General features: G+C 26.4%; 1 protein-coding gene across 1 annotated transcript in view; it reads right to left on the bottom strand.

The window, feature by feature from the left end:
• The window catches only part of LOC129984275 (rho GTPase-activating protein 39-like), a 171524-nt gene extending 165871 nt beyond the window's left edge, over window positions 1-5653 (bottom strand). The window contains exon 1 of the mRNA XM_056094119.1: window positions 5547-5653. The gene's annotated coding sequence lies outside the window, so the exon portion shown is untranslated. The remainder of the gene's footprint in view (window positions 1-5546) is intronic.
• Window positions 5654-21663: the final 16010 nt, after the last annotated feature.

The raw sequence follows: 21663 nt of genomic DNA, 5'->3' as shown, positions 1-21663 counted from the left end.
TCACAAGGTGTCACAATTTTTATAAAAAATCTATGAATGTGATATGGCAATGTATAGCAAAGAAATAGAAACACAATATTATAAAATGTTGCAGCTTTAGAAATTCAAAAGAATGTGTAAATTCAGTCATATTTCTTATATAGTTTCTTTAATATGTTCGTAATAAATTGACAAGAGAAAATATGCATTATTTCATAAATTTTAACATTTCTTAATTTCTTGTAAAATTGCAGACAATAATAATAATTAAAAAAAAAACCAACAAATTCTGTTGAAATTCTTGCTTTCCGGTAAAAGTGTAGACAATAATAATAATTTAAAAAAATTCTGTAGAAATCCTCGATTTTTTTGTAAAATTGCAACGATAATAATAATTTTTTTTAAAAAAACCCAACAATTCTGTTGAAATTCTTGATTTCTTGTAAAACTGCAGACGATAATAATAATTTTTTTAAAAACACAACAAATTCTGTTGAAATCCTTGATTTCTTGTAAAATTGAAGACGTCAATAATAGTTTTTTAAAAACCCAACAATTCTGTTGAAATGCTTGATTTCTTGTAAAATTGTAGATGATAATAATAATTTAAAAAAACAAAACAATTCTGTTGAAATTCTTGATTTTTTGTAAAACTGCAGACAATAATAATAGTTTAAAAAAAAAAACCAACAAATTCTGTTGAAATTCTTGATTTCTTGTAAAATTGCAGACGATAATAATATTTTTTTTAAAAAAAACCCAACAATTCAGCTGAAATCTTTGATTTCTTGCAAAATTGCAGACGAGAATAAAAATTAAAAAAAAAAAAAAATTCTGTTCAAATTCTTGATTTCTTTTAAAATTGCAGAAGATAATAATAATTAAAAAAAGATTCTGTTGAAATAAAGAATTAAAACCTACTTTTCTAGCATTAATTTCTTTAAGTTATTAAAATATCAAATCACGATATTTTATTGACAAATTAAAAAAATTATTCCTTTGAATCACATTTTCAAATTCCTCCCAGTGCCCCTCATTATCTGCTTTTAAGTTTCGCTTCTATAAATAGAAAAATCGATACACACTCTAGTTTTTTATTGTCATATACTTGAAATAATTAATCACAATAAACAGTAAGTATTATTTGATAAAAAAATAATAAATGTTCTTTATACAGCACAATTAATACCATCTAAACGGCTAATAACCTTTCTAGTATAAACGAATTTTGGACAAACTTATAATTCGCTGTTGTTCTTTTTTTTTTTGAATCTAATATCCAAAATGTAATCTAAATTAAAATCCGGACTAATTTTAATTAATAATTCTTAACATGCAGAGCATAATTTTTGAAAACAAAATAATTCCAGTAATATTAAATTAATTTATTGCTCTTAAACATGCATTTATGAATTATTGCTATCACTTTATAGCAATCGTTTGGTATTTCAGCATTTCAATTTCCTTTTACTACAAGCTTTGTAATTCTAAAAGAACATGGGTCTTCCTATTTAACTCTCGATAAGGAAGTGCAAGTGTAGAGGATTCATAACACCGGGCTTTAAAAATGTAAATGGTGAAGGCGTCGAAGGTACGTGAAACAATTCAGTTTAAAACGTTCGCTAATAGAAAAAATTTTTATAAGTGAAGAAAAAAATAGAGAGGATTTTTTTTTTTTATTTATTTAAATGAACCATATAAATTTGAATGTTTCAGCGTTCGTGGTTTTTTTTTTTTTTTTTTTTTTGTTTGTTTGTTTTGCGTCGATAAATTTATGACACAGAGTAGGAAGTGGCAGTTTTTAGTCGAAAAGAAAGAAAGTAAAACGGAGAGAAACAAAGCTAGGTGGTAATGAAAATTTTCTCTTTGCCATATTGGTTAGTAAAAGTAAAATAAAGTTTTTAAAAATTTTACATAAAATTGGTGTTAGAAAAGTCAGACTGTATGATTTGAATGTGTATATTATCTTTCGCGTGTTTCAGGGTTGAAACGATTTTTTCATTTCTAATCCATTCAAAGTGGATATCTCCAAGTCTAAATTTTGTTGAAAATCGTTATAAATTATATTTCAAAGCATCCGAAAGATTTCTTATAATTTTCAATTAATTCTGAATAATTTTCAATTTTGCTGTAATGCCATCCGAATCAAGAGATGTATTATAGATTTTGAGAAATGACCTGAGAAAAATTTGACAGCGAACTTGTGTGGCATTCAAAATTTTAGAAAAAAGATGACATTCATTTAAGTGATGGCATCCAAAATTTTAGAAATAAAAAGACAAAGATATTAATAAGACCTCTAACGATCAATCAGTTCAACACAAATATTGCCACTATTAATTAAATATCTTAAGTATATTGGTAAATTAAATCTTTATATATTTATGCACAATTTGATGTCTATGATTCCCTCAACAAAAGATTTTTTAATATCAAATTGGAAGAGACATTAAAGCCGAGCAATTTTAATAACCTTACATTTATTCTATTTATTGTGTACATGAACTTCCCTAATCGAGATGAATCCCATGACAGAGAAGTGACTTTAAAAACTTGAGAGCCAGAGTGATCTATTTTCAAATTGCATATTGTTTTCACAGTACTGTAACTTATTTTTATTCTTCAAGTAAATTTTCTTAATTCTTACTAAATGTCTTTGGCGAGTAACCGGCATGCAGGGAGCAATGGTTGTATTTAATTTTAACTTAATCTCTTAACTATAACTTTCATTTTGTTCATGATTTTTTATAAAAAAAGTATTTTTAAGCATAAAATTGTGACAGACGTTAAAAACTCTTATTTTAATAGTCTTATACATGTTCGGTTTATTGAATACATGAACTTTTTCAATGCAATTAAATCACATAATATCCTTGATTTGTGTAGGCAATCAATTAATCAGCAGTTTACTTCACTTCGTCACCTGTAACCTCACTTTCTTATTCTTCATGTAACCTTAAACTCTATATCTACTAATAATAAAGAAGAACATGTGTTTGTATGTTGGCGCCCTACAGAACAAACCATCAAACAAACCTAAAGCAACTAAATTTGGCCCAAATATATTTTGGAAAATAAGAATGTGCACCTCAATTTTTTTTTGAAATTTGAATTTTAATTAATTAAAAATTAAGTTAAATGTTGGATGTGTTTCCATCGTAATTTTCGAAATTATTAATTACAATTTTTTTTAAAAAAATAATCTTTTCAATGATGCCAATTTAACTTCAGTAAAATTTTTACTATCCGTTTCATTAATTAAAAAAAAAACATTTTAGACCTTTTTTTTTTTTTTTTTACAATATATGTTATTGTTAAAAAGAAACTCAAATCAATTCTCATTGTTATTATAAATATTTCAATCCGGTTATTTTTCCATTTTTAATAATGAAGAAATGAAAGGACGGCCTATTATTTCATAATGAGTATGTTTCTATTATATATTTTTAAATTTGTTGCACTTAAATAAAGGTTTAACTTTAAAAGTAAACAATGACGATTTTTTTTTTTTTTTGTTAAATAAATGCATCCAGTATTAAACGTGGTTACTCTTTCATACAATATAATTCAATGTATTAAAAACATTATTGTTGTGCACTTATTGAATGAAGTGAAATTTTAATTAAATAAATCTCTGAATCATTATACAAATTATGAAAAATATTCCGTGGTATATATAATATTTCAATACTAAAAGATTCTACATTTTTTTTTCTTAGATTTTAATTTAAATTGTTTAGTTCTAGCAAGTATATTTTTGTATCATTTGAAGTTTAACCAGTTTCTCCTTTTAAATTCAGTACATAAAAATTTAAAAAATTAGGAAAATGCATTGCATTATAAGCATAATAGTAAAGGATTCTTAAAGTAATACGTAATATATGTCTATTAATATATCAAATTTAAAAGTACTTTGCTAACAATGCCATCAAAACAAATTTGCATAAAATATTGAATTCAAAATTTTACTAACCGTATATCCCGAGGAATCAGCTGGTCGCCAAAGGTAGCTAGTACATAATAATAAACGAAATCTAGCTTTCAACAACAGAAAAAAATTACGCGATTGAATATTTGATGGAAAAGTGAAAAAAATAAATACAATTCCACAGCACTAGAGAAATACGATATTAAAATAATGGAGGAAAAACTGTTTTTTAAAAAGTTTCGAAAGTTTAGAAAAAATTACATGGCAATTAAACTGGCATTATTTAAAATATAATTCTTTGAATTCTAAAACGGCGTACAGATTATTTTTGCGGTAATGTTTACATAAAGCGGAAAAAACAAAAATTTCTCTTTTCAAATAAATTTATAATGTAAAGATAAAAAGTACTTTAATAAAACATTAATATAGTGATAAAATCTTCTTAGAGTGATTTTTAAAAAAATTCCTAGAATGTAGTAGGGGAAAAAACGTGCAAATACGGTAAATATATATATATTTCATTTTAGATACTTTATTTATGATTTTAACAATTTACTTGAATAATTTTTGTTAGTGTTCATACAGGTTTAAAAAAAATTAAGTACTGGAATTATTACAATATTATTTTTTCAAATAAAATATATGAAAAATCATATATTTTTTTTAATAATAAAAATGGAAAACATACACAATATATAATTTTGATATATTTAAAATTATCAAAATCATAATATAATATACTATATTTTGAATATAATACAAATACTGATATTTATTTATATATTAGTATTTATATACCAATATTCATATGTATATTATTATATATTTATATATTAGTATATAATTATAATACATGTATTAATAGATAATTCAGTATATTTTACTGGGTGTACAAATTCATACAGACAATAAATAACCTATCAGTTTATTAAATATATATATATTATTGAATTAATACAAAATATAATGAAAAAAAATCCAAAAAAATATTTAATAAGATTATATGCAAGATTGTTAAATAATGCAACCTTCTTAAAATATCTATTTTATTCTTTCTCTTTAAAAAAATACCAAAATCTCATTTTTTAAAAAAATATTTAGTTTGTGTTTTGTCCTTATAATAAAATTCTGAGAAAATAAAGCTCTCATGTGCATCATGATATGCTTAGCTTATTTTAGTTATTAAAATTCTAGAAGTTTTAAATCAAAATATCATGAATTTATTTTAATGTAGTGGATTACAATCCTTTCGACTGTAATGCGTATTTCCATCGTAACAAGTACTCTAGATCGTATCTATACAAACCGTTACTTAAAGAAGATTTATTATATTTTAATTACTTCCATGGTGAATGAAAAATGAAAGAAAATATTGAATAATCTTTCAAAAGGTAAAGAATTTGTAGATTTATTTCACCCAGTAAATATTTAAAATTGAAAACCGGTCAACGTCAGATTTAAAATGTGAATATACGATATAAATATTCATTTGAGTTTTTTTTAAAGAATAATTCTTTAAAGCTCTTGATGTAAATATAGCTCAAATGAATGTTTACATGTCAGTACTTCGTATTCAGCTGTATGCAGGTGAAAGTACATAAAATTTTTACAGGCTTAAGAAAAACATATTTTTACTTACCATGCGAAAAAGCATATCTACAAGCAGGCAATTCTTCAGCTTCTATTTGTAAATATAATTATAAAATATAATTGCTAAATCTTAATCAAAACAAACAACCCATCACTTCTGACATGCAGGATGTAAACAATAAAAAGAGTTAGCGGGAAAATATCTGCAAAAGCAGAGATCGTAGTGCCATCTGTGGTAATAAAGTGAAAACAATAATTCACTCTGGCTTCCTTTGCGGGGCTCGTTTATGAATTTTTCCTAAATCAGATATAGTATTTTATTAAAAAAAATATTGAGGGTGTGTGTGTTTCCACTTGTTGGTGGGCCAGATAGTTTGATCTAGAGCTCCTAGATCTGAAGCGGATATATTTTAATAGGAAGTAATATACACTTTGAGAAACGTTTAAAAATTTTTTAATGAATTAAAAATTTTAAATTTTAGAAAATGAAATTTTGGCTATTTTTTTTCTGAAACTTCGGAAATAATTATTGCATAAAACTGATTTTCCCAACATTTTAACATTCAAAAAATTATATTTTTAATTATATTAATTTAGATGTTTACAGTTGTTTCCTGTATTTTAACAATTTTTTAGAAATAAATTCTTTGTGTAATTTATTTAGAAACTTTCGTTACTCCAATAAAATTCTAATAGTATTCTCTGCCTCATCAATTATTTAATAACGATTTTCTTCCATTGTTGAAATCTAAGAAAGAAAAATTCTATTATATGGGTTCAGAAATACAGTTTATACAACTAATAAGAAAGTGAAATTACATTACCACTAAAAATGAGCAATTCAAAATAGATTATATAAATACATAAATTTTTATGCTATTGTAATGTCATCGGACTCAATTTCATTAGGAAGATTCATGTGTACATTCAAGAGAACAGGCGCAAGGCTATTACAATTACGTGGCTTTAAAGCTTATATTAATTTCATGCACACAATTATTTTGCTGAGTTAATCAGAAATATCAAATTATACATAAAACATTTAATAGAAATTAAACAAAATCAATATTCTCGGTGAACCAATTGGTCAACAAATTCGGTTAGTAAATAAAAAAAATTCTTAGAGAAAAAAAAATTAGCGATGAAATATGAGGTAAGAAGAAAATTATGAAAGAAAAAGGCAGCCAGTGGAAACTGGCTTAGTTCCAATTTCTGATCTTCCTATCGATTTTTTTTTTTTTTTTTTTTTTTTTAGTTTTAAAATCGTGGCCCATTTTTTTTAAACGTTTCATCTCCTTCTGACATTTTCCTAAAGTGAGCAGAGCACGTTTATTCCGAAAGAGATTGTATGGACCAAAAAGAAATTTATGGGAAGAATTAAAGGTAATAATTATAAATTTTACAGAAATATATATTTCTAATTTATAAGATTTTAATTTCACGTCACATTTTCCCAAATTGTCGAAAGATGCATAAACATTCGAAATATTATAATCATACTCTAAAAACTAATTCCATTTATTTATTTTCTTTTCGTTATCATCGATAATTTTTTGGAAGCTTTACCGAAATATTTAATTATTTTCAGTACTGAGAATCTATCGACATTGCATGAATGTACAATAAAAAATGATATTTAATGCGAATAATCAAATTTCCATAGAGCATACCAACACAGTCTAAACGAGCGATTATTCGTACGCAGTAGCTTTTATATAACTTCTTGAAAAATGTTCTGGTTTCAATACATTTGTATTTGTATTCATATTTTACGTTTCAACCAAAGTCATTTAACCTCATCGAGTTTGGTTCTGACTCGGCGCATCAATATATAGATCATAGAAATATCATTTGAAATGACCGCATTCTACATGCAATCGACTAAAAACAAATTCCAGCTCTAGACGAAATCCGGAGCTGGAAATAAGAATCCAGGTTGAAGCAGGCAGAATTAAAAATGTTTTTAAAAATCCTCTGAATTCGTAAACATTTTTTAAAAAAAAATGAAATATTATATCAGTAAGTGTCTTTTAACGATTTTAAGAAGTTTTTTTTATAGTTAAGTTGCATAAAATTTTTAATACCAAATTTTTTTAATTATTCATTCCTCCCGAAAAAATGAAAATAATGATGAGATTTCTTCTGAATTTTAGCTAATGCTAAAATATTTCATTTTACTTTTTCGGTAAAAAAAAAAAAGGCAAAAATTTAATTGGCAAAAAAAAAAAAAAAAAAAAAAAATCGAACTCCAGATTTTTGGCGAATTTTCACGTTTTAGAACTCCTCGATCCGAGTTCGAAAAACACATTTTATGGAAAATGTCTATCTGTCTATATGTTTTTCGTAAAAATAACTCAAAAAGACTTTGAGCTAGACAGTTGAAATTCGGTATACGGACTTTAAACTAAATTTGCAGATTTCTGTCAAAATTTGAGTAAAATCTAATCAGAACAAGTCCGGCTGTTCGAATATTAGTTAACACGACAATTGCAAAATGTAGAGAGCTAGATATAAAATTCAATACAAAGATTAAACATTTATAATTTAGATACCTATCATACATTGAGCCAAATCCAGCAAATTGTTGACTGTCTGTCGGTCTGTACTTTCAGAAACATGTAAAGGCAACAATTCAAAAACGCGATGACTTAAATATATCAAATTTGGTACGGGATTTTGTGACTATAAGAGCAGTTTTGTGTCAAATCTTTGTTTCAATCGGTGACTAAAACATAAATTCGTATTTCGGATATTATTCATCGCATGTCAGGGTTTATACAAATAAGGTTTGGGGTTTTGCGACTACAACTGCGACTCTGTTGGCTTCAGTCGGTTGATAAAAGCACGTTTAAAACACAAATTTGATTTTGTGTATACAATTTACCGTATGAATCGCCTAATAACTAACAAGCCAAGGATGACACCAAAGATTCAGGGAAAATGCTAAATTCACACCAAGCTAATATTTTGTAACTACTGTACGCCAATGCCATGCAAGGCGTTCTCAGATATGATACCTTTAAGAGAGATTATGCTTGAAAGTTTTAAGGAGACCACTCCCTCTGGCTTTATTTGGAATTGAGATTTTTTTTCCATGACATTTTTAAAACACTTTGTTTAAATTCACTTTTCTTTTCTGGTGGAAATCCTTCAAATAACACCATTAATGTAAGGACATGCCTGATTCGAGGAAAACATTGGAGGTTTCTTGCAAAAACGGGCAAGAGGCAAAGCCCCCTAATGTTATAATAAAAATATTATACGTATAATTTTTACATAGAATGAAACAATATCTCAATTATTTCCTGCTCTAAACAAATGTTAAATATTTAAATATTGATCTATTAATACTGTAAAAGTGAAATTTTAAATTACGAAAATATTACGGAAGTGAAAATTAATTTACGGATGAAATTTTAAATCTGATAATAGAACTGATTGAGGTTAATATCTATAGTGATAAAACAATATTTGGAATAAACATTTTTTACTTGCCCGTTTAAGAATTATACTGATCGTATGATTCTTACGATCTTCAAATGATTTTACCACTAGATTTCAGCGAATATTCACATTTCAAAAACTCTGAGTTCGTGAAAAAAAGAAAAAAGAAGCATATTTGAATTACATCCATCTATCTACGAGCATGTTTACTCAAAAATGGAATATGTTAGAAGGGTGAAATTTCTTATACGTTTTTTATATCAAAATCATTAATTTGAATGAAGTTTTAAATGAAATTGTCTAAAGAAATTTGTCTATTTTATCACTTAAATGTGGACTGGGATAGCCTGGTTGGTAAGATGTTGGATTCGCATCCCTTGGGTTGTGATTTCGAACCTCGCCGGCCGAAGACATCCCGTGGATGTGGTGGCTGGCGCACGTATAAATCTGTCGTGGCCACAAAATCCTTCATGTCAAGACAATACTACTGGGAGTACTGGTTCAAAGGTGATCGTTCTCTGATTCAGGTCTAAATTACGATCTGTGGATGAATGAATGAAATGCATGAATGAAGTCCACCACGTAGAAAGGGCTGTGACCCATGATGGCGCTACTGATGCCCGTGAACTGAGATAAGAGAAGCTCTCTCGGCTTAAAATCGCTGACTTCATCAGCGGGCTTATCTATGACAAGTGCCATAAGAAACAACAACAATCACTAAATGTAAACGAACATAACACACACACAAAAAGACTTGATGAATAAAATTTTCAGACTTGTATATTTGGGTGAAATTTTTAAAATTCCAGCACTATTAAAGGCAGTCTAGTTAAAATAGCTAAAATGATATTTATCGAACTTTTGATTCGATCAGGCGAAAAGATGACATTTAAAATAGATACTGGATTGAATACTATAAAAGTAGAAATTTAACAGAAGAATATTTTATAGCAAACAGAAAAATTTGTGGAGTTTAAAATCGTGAGTTCACTGGAAATTCTTGATGGACTTTTAAGTTTTTTATTTAACTTGTTAATATTTATAGATTGGCGTGTTGTCTGTAAACTGTGAGATGAGGCTTGCGAAAACCACTCACTGAAACAAAAGAAAAAAAATAGCATTATGCACTGAAGTGACAAAAGTCACGGGATAGCAATATGCAAATATACAGATAGCAGTACAACATGTATAAATGTGCAGTGCATTGGCAGGGCTTTCATTTGTATTGAGTTGATTTATGTGAAAAGGTTTCTGATGTGATTATGGCCGCATGATTAAAGTTAACAGAGTTTCAACTCGGAATGGTAGTCATAGGCCATTCCATTTCGGAAATCTTCAGCGAATTCATCATTAGGAGATCTACAGTGTCAAGTGTGCGCCAATTTTAGGAAAAACCTCCCACCGTGGGCATCGCACTGGTCGACCGCCTGCACTTAACACTTCTTCAGTCGCTGGTCAAGCTGTATCTGTCATATAAACCAGTATTGTTGTCATTAGTAAATTATATAACTTAGTAACTGCATAATACATATATATAAACACATTTTTATGTAGGGGCAAGCAGAAAGCAGAATAAATTTTTCCAAAAACAAACTGGGAAGATAGCAAAAAAGATTTTCCTCTCAGATAAAGTGTCATCTAATTACTGAAAAAAGAAGTAATCGTTTACCCATCAGATAAAAGTCGATTAACGGAATGTTAATTACTGAAACCAGTAACGTGTGCTTAGAATTGTCACACAAGCAATTTTGTGTGAAGGAATCAATGTGGGGCTTACGTCGGACGAATCAGTTAGGACAGTGAGGCAAAATTTGGCTTTAATGGGCTTTGGCAGCAGAAAACCGACTCGAGTAACTTTACTAACAACATGTGACCATATCGGTTATACCCTAGGCGACTGGAAAATCGTGACTTAATAATATGAGTCTTGTTTTCAGTTGGTAAGAACTGATGGCAAGGTTCCATTGTGGGCAGGAAACGATGCATGGAATCAAGTTGTCAACAAGGTATATTGTGCAAACTGGTGGTGGCTCCGTAATGACATGGGCTGTTTTTACATGGAATGGACTGGGTCCTTTGGTCCATTTGAAATGAAAATGAGGACATTCAGCTACTTGAAGACCAGTTGCAGCCATTCATGGACTTCGTACCCAAACAGCATTGGAATTTTTATGGATTGCAATGCATATGGTAAGAATGATCGAGTGGTGGACATTCTTTCTGTTATGTAACAGTTGATGTAACCAAGACAAATAATTTCAAACGAATTGAACCAAATGCATTATCATGCTGCAATTTCTCGAAATAGAGGCTCGAAACTATGTCTTTTTCACAAGTAATATGGCAAAGAAGATAATATTTCATAACTCAGGAAGAATCATTTTACGGATATTTTGAAAACTCCTCCACCTAATTAAAGAAATTAAGTGCTCAATTAAGTGCAAAAATTAAGCTATATTTTTATGTTTTTCCCACGATAATTTTTGATATATTCCAGCGTAAAAATTATTTTTACACAGTTTTGAAAGTTAATATATATATATATATATATATATATATATATATATATATTTGTCCAATAATGTCAGTTTAGTAGCTGTATAATTCTTTTGCCCAAATTTAATTAACTTTAAAGTCTAAATTTAATTGCATTTTTTATTTCACCATACTTTCATTGTTATGAATGAAACAGAAATCGTTTTCATTGTTTCGTCAACTATTTGATTGCGTAATTTTCTGCTATGGTGAAAAGTTAAAGAAGATTTCTGTTTAATACCTGTATAGTTTACAGGAAGAATAAAAAAAATGAAGTTACAAAACCGATAAATTTAGAAAATATATGAACTGAACATCATAACGCTATACTGTCATGGATTAGTTTAGTTTAGTTATATTAACGTCCCGTTTTAAAGCAACACTAGGGTTATTTTGGGACGGACTTCGTAATTTTGAATCACAGTCTGATCTGGAGGACGCCACTTGAGCTGGCACCCCACACCAGTGGGAGGGCAATACTGTCATGGAATTGATTTCCATTAGAAAAAAGTTCATACACATAATGAAAAAAGACATTTAAGACTATTAAAATTATACAGTTTTAATGTCTAATAATTTGACGGAATCATAAAGTTTTATAAAAAAATTTTTAATGAAATTAAATATAACCAATATCTCCGGCAACCTAGATGATCGTCGAAAACGACTAATGCTTAACCCTTTAAAGGGCCATTTTTTTTTCTAGTCATATTGTATTAAAATATTTTTAGGCTTGAAATTAGAATAAGAAAAAGGATTCATTTAGCTTATTAGATAAATTTAATTTGAGTAATTAATTTATTTGGTTAATTGATAATTAAGTAACAAATCAAGACGCATCATTTTGTTTGAGATAAAGAACTGAAGTATCTAAGTTACTGACTTACTAAAAAAATTTGTCAGTACTTATGCCAACCTACATAATTTCATACAAAGATTGATAAATTTGGTGGGAAGCATACTTCCCACGGCCCAAGAAAGGGTTAACATGGACACGCCTTCAGATTTGAGAACCACTGCACGCCACAAAAATTTTGTAAGTGTTTCTGTCCTATGATCGAATTCTTAACATGGAAAAGTCAATAAATGCGCGAGAAAAACAATATATATATATATATATATATATATATATATATATATATATTGCAGAGGATTCATTGTAAAAGATGTAACTCATTGATCCCTCTCTCTCAATTGACAATCCACAAATTTTGTACTTCGGTTTTGTAGTTAGATTTCAGGATGAAGAAAATCAAAGGAATAGTAGATAACAATTGAAAGTGTGGTTATCTAATTGAACACTAGAATCATGATAAGTCAAGTATACCAGGCCGCGGTGGCCTGGTGGTAAGGTTTCGGCTTGTGAGCCGTAGAGTTTCAGGTTCGTGACCCGATTCCACCGAAAAACCGTCGTGTATGGGAGTCTGTTGCACGTTAAATCCATCAGACCAAACGTCCTCCCGCTGGTGTGGAAAGGGGGGTGCCAGCTCAGGTGTCGTCCTCGTCATCTGACCGCGGTTCAAAATGACGAGGTCCGTCCTAAAATAGGCCTAGTGTTGCTTCACAACGGGATGTTAATATAACTAAACTAAGCCAAACTAAACGTCAAGTGTACCACAAAGGGGTAAAACTACGTCGTGTGTTATAATATGCAGTTAAACCTACAGTGCATCGTACAGTCACTTGGCTACACGTTTTTATTCCCATTAAGTTTCACATGACTATTCCTAAAGGCAACAATGAATGGAAATTCTTTTTTTAAATGCTCTTCGGCACTGGACTTAGATTTAAACTGGAAACTTGGAAAAATACAAGAATGTTTGTTATGAATACTTCAACCGTTAAAAATACAATCAAAATACCCTTTGTTTTTCTTCTTCGCAAAAAATATATCGGTAAAAAGAGACCTCTACTGCAGAATTGTTATAATGTGATTTGGTCACTGGGATACTGTTTAATTTATAATATAACCATTTGGCACATTAAAATATTTTAAATTTCATGAAAAAATACTTTTTAATTTTTAAAATAATTTACTTGAATTATACGCAACTATTCAAAATACATACATTTGTTTTGTAAAAAACAACAACAACAAAACGTCATGCACTGTAGGGTTAAATAATCCTTAATATGATCGTAATGTATTTTTCAGTTAAATAATCCTGAAACACATATAGGCCTTATTATGTGGAAGAAAACTGTACTTCAAACTTACTTAATACTACAAATTTACTTAATTTCATGAAGTGCTTGTTTAAAGCATTAAAAAGAATAGAAATTATCATTACATAATATCACTTTTTATCTATTGTCATTTTTCCAGTATTTTTCAAAGGAACAAAAGATGCATTTATTTAATTTTTCAATCATTAGAAATATTAATTAATTAATGCATCAGTCAGTAGCTTTTTAAAGTTGTAAAGAAAATGTGTTGCCTAGTTATATCCTCAAATTCCTATACAGTATAAATGATAATGTTGGATATTTGCTTGCAAATATCAATAGAATTGATGTGGTTTCAATTTTGTATGATAAAATACAAATCTTCAAATAACTTTTTTCCAAAGAAAGAAAATTTTTGGATAATTTATTTTAAATAAATAAATAAAAATATAGGGTAACTCATGGTTACATAATAAAACATCGGTGCAAAGTCAAATTTAAAATTGTTGTTAAGAATTGTTATTAACGCTGAGAGCAATTATTTTGTCAATTAAAATAATTATTTACTTTCTTCTTCCTATTATACTTTGAGAAAATCTAGTTCGTAAAATGGCATTTTTTTAATTAATTTTATTTCTGAAACTTTGCCTGATTTATTTAAAACTGTTTTCGTTTTACATTAATTACACGTCGTTCGAATTTGTTAGTTTTATTAGAGGAATATAATCTAAATTGTTTCAAATTCATAATATATTTCGAAAATTTTATTTAAATCCATTTAAACTAATTATAATTTTTCATGTTACTTTATAAAATATGAGCCAATCAGTGCGTTAGAAAAATTGTTACTCGTAAAGGAACATAGAACTCAATATGATGTAGGCTTAAGAATTTCGAATTTTCATAGTTCACATTTATTAAAATAGGAAGTTGAGAAAGGTTTTCAAATGTCAATCATCATCTTCATAATAAACTTCAACATGTATCATGTTCGTAAAATTTGAGATTGCATGAAAAATTTTGCACAAGTATTTGTATGTTACAAGAAATAAAGAAAAGGCAGCAAAATTGTTATAATTTCATATTTAATAACATTATCATAATAATTTTTAAATTCTGAACACTTTGAACTAGTGGAACACAATGTCAGTTCAAAAAGTTATTAGCATGACAAGTGACATAATTTTTATTCATATATCATGTCAAGCTTATTTGTACATAAATTATAAAAAAACACATTTTGCAAGTACAAACAACTAAATTTAGAACTATTTCTTTCAGGCAAGTAAAAAATAAGGCCACTCATGAGCCTACATCTAATTGTTATTGAGCCCTTCTGTGTAAGTATTTTTAAAAATGCATGAATAATTGTTATTTGGCACATTAACTGATTTTCAACTAGCATTTTAAGTGATATGTTACCAAATCTAAGCAAACAAGACATTCTTTATTTAAACTAAAAAAAGGAAGTAAAAAATGTTAAATAAAAGCAGATATTAACACTTTAAAAAATATTTCAAAAGTATTATTTAATGTATATAAAACAAATTAAACACTGATGATAATTAAGACCTTGACCATGTTCCCAAAGTTATTGCAGAATAATTCTGAAATAACTAGCAACTTGGAAATATTGACTCTTGGTTTTACTCATGTATTTTTCAAAGTAATGAATTATGTAATACACCGAATTGTCAATATAAAGAATATAAGAACTGCACAAATTCAAAAGATTCGAAGCTCTGGTTTGAAACATCGTAGTGATAAAATTTTAAATTTAAAGCACCTATCGTTATTTTATTTTTAAAATTTACACTTAATCATATAACAGTGATAATGAACAGATGCACAAAAAATATTTAATATTGTCACACTGCATGTCAATACAAAAGCAATAATTAAAACCTTTTTAGTAACATTGGTGTTAAATAAAGTTACAATTTTTTTTAAATATATAAGAATTAGAAAAAAAAATGGTCAAAAATAAAATTGGCACCATTAAAAAGTTTATTTTTTGAATTTTAAAAAGATTTAATTTTTTTTGTGCAATAATATGCTTTAAAGTTATTGTGAGAAATCATTAAAAATTTTATTAATTTTTTGATTAAAAATTTAAAAAGCCCTTTTTTAGTGAACATCTATTATCTAAAAAGTAACTATATATAAAATTTGAAAGCCCTAGATCAATGATTTACAATAAAGAAGGCTTTGAACGATTTTTACGCCATGTAGATTACATTAACACGTTGCAATTTACATACATTATTTTGGCACTTCAACATTATCAAGTTAACATCAAATGTATATTCCATGGATGTAGAATGAACAATTTTTTAAATCAGGCATTATACAATTTACATAGTATGCCAACCTATAACAATGTTAAAATTCTTTATATAATTTGTATTTTTCTACTAGCAAAAAAAGTACATGTATCAAATAATGAAGGAGATAGTTATGGAACTATAAAATATGGAAATTGGCTATGGTACTGATGCCAGCTGTTTTTTAAATCATATATTGCACCAAAAATTTGAAATTTACATATTTTTTTTCAAGAGATCAAAAATTATTAAGATTGAATAATGATGAATAAGGAAGTTTTTGAGTGTTCTTTAATAAAAATTTAAATAATCATCTTAAAATATTGAAAGTTAAAACATTATATAATAAAAATATTCCTGCAGCAATAGTTGATGAAATTTCTACTGCTCCCTCAGGTATTAACTTCTATAAATTTAACAATTTTTGACAGGTTTCTCTTTATTATTATTATTAACCGATTCAATTCTGAAGCAATATAAAGGCAAACAGATACAGAAATGATATAGTAATCTTGAATAATAATCTAATCTGCCATTTCAATCTTTCCAACGAAATTAAAAAATTACATAGCGATCATGTTTGAATCTTTATGAAATAGCCCCATACAAAAGACAGATCTTCCAATAATTTCTTCAGTTGTTCATTTGTCAGAAAGTTGGATTTTAAATTATAAGGATGAGACTTTATTTACAATTTAGGTACAATAGTTTCTGCCAGTTCTGATAAGGTTAAATACTGGAATTTCATATATTATATATATATATATATATATATACTAGGATCTTTGAAAAACTAGTTTATTTGGCACATTGCTCCTTTTACACATTTCTAAGAAGACAAATGAAACAAATGGCATTTATAGACTGTAACAGTACTTAGTGAAGAGGCACATGTCAACAAGTGAAATTATTATTTCTATTCGGTGAATTGAATGATTTTAGTTGACAGAGAGAATCAAAATCAACTTATAACTGGATTAGGAATATAAATTCTGCAATTACACTAACTTTAAAAATAATTTGTCTTATACACACACAAAATATATATGCATATTTGAAATTTTTGAATTATTTTTTTTTTAAATAACCTCTTTACTTTGAAAAATCTTGAGTCATATCAAATAAGAGTCAAATTTCTAAGATAAATACTATACGTTCTTTATTCTACAAAATATAACAATATCTATAATATATAAGGGATTAGTATTAAATAATCATAACCCATAAATGGATTTTTAATTGAACACTGTACTGAATGCAAATTTTATTATCTAATTTAGAAAAACAAGTCTACAGAATTTTTTTTTGAATGTTCAAAAGAATAATAAGATTTTTTTTATTATGAAGATATAATTACTTCATTATATCTTCATAATCAAAAAACAATAAATAATTCACAGCTGCATAGAACAGCATCAAGATTTTTTTTTTTTTTTACTTTAAGACAATTTTAAATATTCCTATAAATACAGAGGTTCTCCAAAATGCATATATACTTAAAGAATAAAAGTTTCATAACTCTAATTAATACAAATGTGAATTAATGCTAATTATTGGAAGTCATTATAATATTAAACATTTCTGACTAGGCACTTATGATAATGGCTAGAATTATACACATCTGTTAGGTATATAAATGGATTTTTTTCCCCGATTTTTTTCAAATGTGTGAATGATATACCAACATATGTATTTGAAATGAATTAAAATTCTAGATATGACATACTGCTATCTGCTACTATATAAAAGTCTGTTAACTACATGAAACGCAGGTTTCATCAATTGTAGCAGTTATTGAAATACAAACAGTCTGTTTTAGATTCAAGAAATGCATCATGAAAGAGGTTTAGAAAATTTTGGTTAAATTCAACATTATTATTATTATTTTTACCTTAGTAAAATTTCTCTCTTTATTTCATCAAAATACACCTTTAACTAATTCATAACCGAAATTAATTGATAAATTAATACTAAAAGTAATCAATGTATTGTATTAATTTGAGTTTTGAAACTAATTTTATTGCTTTTATAACAGGTATTCAATATGTTTATAATTTTAGGCTCATATCCTGTAAATCAAGATACATAAACAATTTTAACATATGAAATGTCTTGTATCTAAGTGAAAGGCTAAGCAAAAGAATAGTTAATGCCAAGTGTAAAGTTTCTAAGAAAACCAAGTCAATGTACTATAGCAGAATCAAAATAAATAAATCGTTACAAATAACAAACATTTTAAAAAGATATTTCCTCAATTTAGTTAGTATAAAAATACAAATTAGGGTCAGATATATTGTTAAATAAAATTAAGTATTGAATCAAAAACATGTTTAATTAAATTCCTAAATACGAAGTAAAAATGCCTTTTCAAGCTATTTTTTTTATGAATTTCAAAATTTAAAATGTGCAACACATTAAATTTTTAAACTTAAATATATCCATATGATACAAAGAGTAGTGTAGAAATATTACAAGTTAATCAGAATTTATAATAAAGAGCTGCCAGAAAAAATTCTTTTTATCAAAGCTGCAATTCTAACATGAAACAAAAGAGCTGCCAAATTTTCTTTTGAATCTACATATTTTGATTTTTTTTTTTGTCAGTCTTTAACAACAATATTTTTTTAGCAATATACTACTTGTTATGATAACAAGACATAATATATGCTAGTAAAAGGTCTAATAGAAAGTTTAAATGATTGTTTTAAATAAATATTTTATGATAAATGCACCTTATTTAAAAAAAAAAAAAATGTGAGTAGAGGTTATTGGCTTGGTCAAATAAAAATAATTCAGTAACATAATTATATATTAACAATTTATATATTAATTGAAATGAATAAATTAAAGACATGATTTTATGGACTAAAAAATTTACACAAGAGGTTTTAAAAGCCACAATATGTCTGATTGTAGAATGAAAATTTGTATGATCTACATAACACTAATTTCCTCCCACTTAACTAAATATTTTTAATTCCAACAATATATAAAAATTGATATTTTAACATAACATATAAAATGCAAATATAAAAATAAGAAAATATATACTATTTAAAGGAAATATACAAAGTAAAAAAATCACTTGAAAAAATGCAAATAATAATACGCAATGATTATTCTACCAAAATAACAATTTGATAAATGTCTTGATATATTACCATATGCAACAAATGCCTAAATAATGAAGGTCCAATAATTAAAAATATTAGGCTAAATAATTTATATTCTCAAATAAAATGTAAGTAATTAAAAATTGAAATAGTTTTTTCCTTCGTTAAAATCTATTTTAAATTATACGCATCTTTTCTAAATAAATGATTATCTCAAAATATTCACAATTGCAATGAGCCACAATGGAATGGATGAAGTAAAGAAATATTGGAATGCCATAATAAAAGTAACAGAACAAGCTTCTTAAAAATATAGTATTTTGAGTTTTTCTTTTGCTATTCAGATAAATAACTCAAATTCATATTATATAAAAGAAGACTACAATATAATCAATTTGGAAATGAAATACTTTTAAGAACTGCACAAAATATGCAATACTAATTAGATGCAATTATGCAATCCAGAATACTACTGAAAATTTAACATCAGAAAGCATTAAAAGACCACACAAACAAATTCTTTAAAATGACTTATTAATTTTGGAAAAATGCAGAAGTAGAATTTTTCTAATACCGCATTTAACCAAATTTGAGCTTCTAATTATAAATCATATTTTATGAAGAATTCACTTGACTTAAATAATAAAAAATGATTATATAATTACATAAACATTCATACAAAAAACAAAATGATTACACACACAACTCATATAACCACATAATGCTAATTTTCAATAGAATCTTTCATTTGAAATAAAAGTTACCAAATAGATTTTAAAGAAATTTTATGGTAATGCTTAAATACAGACTCTTCAAATAAGAAGACATTTCTAAATTTAGAAGTAGATGAAATTCTTCATTTGTTTTCACATGAAAAAAATTTTTTTTTTTTTTTTTAAAGGCTATATATATACAATTATAATTCTCAACAAATTCCACTTCTCAAAATCTGGGAAAATTAACAAATACATAACATGAAACAGACATATAAAATCTTTACAAACAGCAAAACATGAAATAATGCATTTCAAAAATTAATTTAATAGGAGAAATGCATTAAAAAATTTCATTTCTTATAAATTTTTGAATTTGCTGACATATATAATTATAATTTACATATATATCCAATTTATTGAAATGTAAATATACAACCATAATAAAATTCAATTTTTAATATATTTTAATTTCATTAATTTGTGAATATTTCATTCTTAAGCTCTAAATTGAAGTCATGTTAAAATTAATTAAATAAGAACATAAAATACAAAAAGCAAACCAAAATAGAAACCAATAAGTGGAAAGTTAAGTAACTAAGTATGGAAAATTAATTTTTCTATATTAAGGTATCAGCAAGTTCTTAAACAATTATATGAAGCATTAATTTTATGAGCATGATTAAAAAAAAGAATGATAGCAATAAAGCAATTAAAGTAAAGTAGTAAAATAATTCAGACCAAAAAATATTAATGAACCTTTCTTCTACTACTGATACTTCATGAAATGATTAAAACATATTCAAGCACTTGATTGAAATATGATTTTATTTCAATCAATCTAATATTATACACAAAATTAAATTTTTAAGAAATACATTCAAATTTTATATAAAAAGTGAAAAATTGCACCTGCATTTGTACAAAAAATACTTTGACATTACAAAACAAATATTTGAAATAAAATATATGGGGTTGAAAATATATTTAATTAGATAGGTTATGTTTATGTATCTAATTGGAAGCCTATGCATTGATACAAAATTGATTTAAATAATAGTTCAGTTGTTTTTTAAACATTTTCTCATTCAAAGTCTCACCTTTGACCCCCCCCCCAAATATTTATGATTTGTTTATTTTTGGTAAAAAGTATCTTCATAATATCATGTACACAGTTGCACAGAAAACAAGAACAAAGATTAAAACTGTTTTTTAACTAATGAAAAGACATTTATAAAAAATGAAAACATTTTCTATAATTTATTAAAAAACTTTTAAATATCTCATTCCAAAAATTTTTTGCAATTGTTTTTAATAGCTAATATTTAAAAATTAAGACATAAAAATGAGTTCACAAGTTGTAAAAATGCCTTAATACGACAATATTTGGGGTTAAGACCCATAGATTAGGAAGCCTAGATTTAGAATACAAATTAAAGAAAAAGCAACAGAAAAATATGGTATTTACAATACACAAAAAAAAAACAGAAAGGAAGCTCTACAATAGAAAAGAAAAATACTATATACTAATAAATAGCTAATAAAATTTGTGTAATGATAAGTATGAAATGAAATTGAATATTTAAGTGTCAATAGTAAGTATAAGAATTCAAATATTAAAATAAATATTCAATTTATATAATGCAAAAATTTACTTTCCACCAATAAATTTTTCATAAAAAATGTTTTATAAAAGTTTTATTATCTGAATCTATCACATATAAATGTTAGCTGCTTCTTTGGATCAATAAAATTTCTTTGGATAAAAAGCAGATATATATATATCAAACTCTCATAGCAAATACCATATACAAAACGGGAGGAAAGCAAGCTTTATTCACTATATTTGTATTGACTGATGAAAATTCATT

The sequence above is a fragment of the Argiope bruennichi genome, chromosome 9, assembly GCF_947563725.1.
Source record: "Argiope bruennichi chromosome 9, qqArgBrue1.1, whole genome shotgun sequence".
NCBI lineage: Eukaryota > Metazoa > Arthropoda > Arachnida > Araneae > Araneidae > Argiope > Argiope bruennichi.
This window is presented reverse-complemented; position numbering and strand designations above follow the sequence as displayed.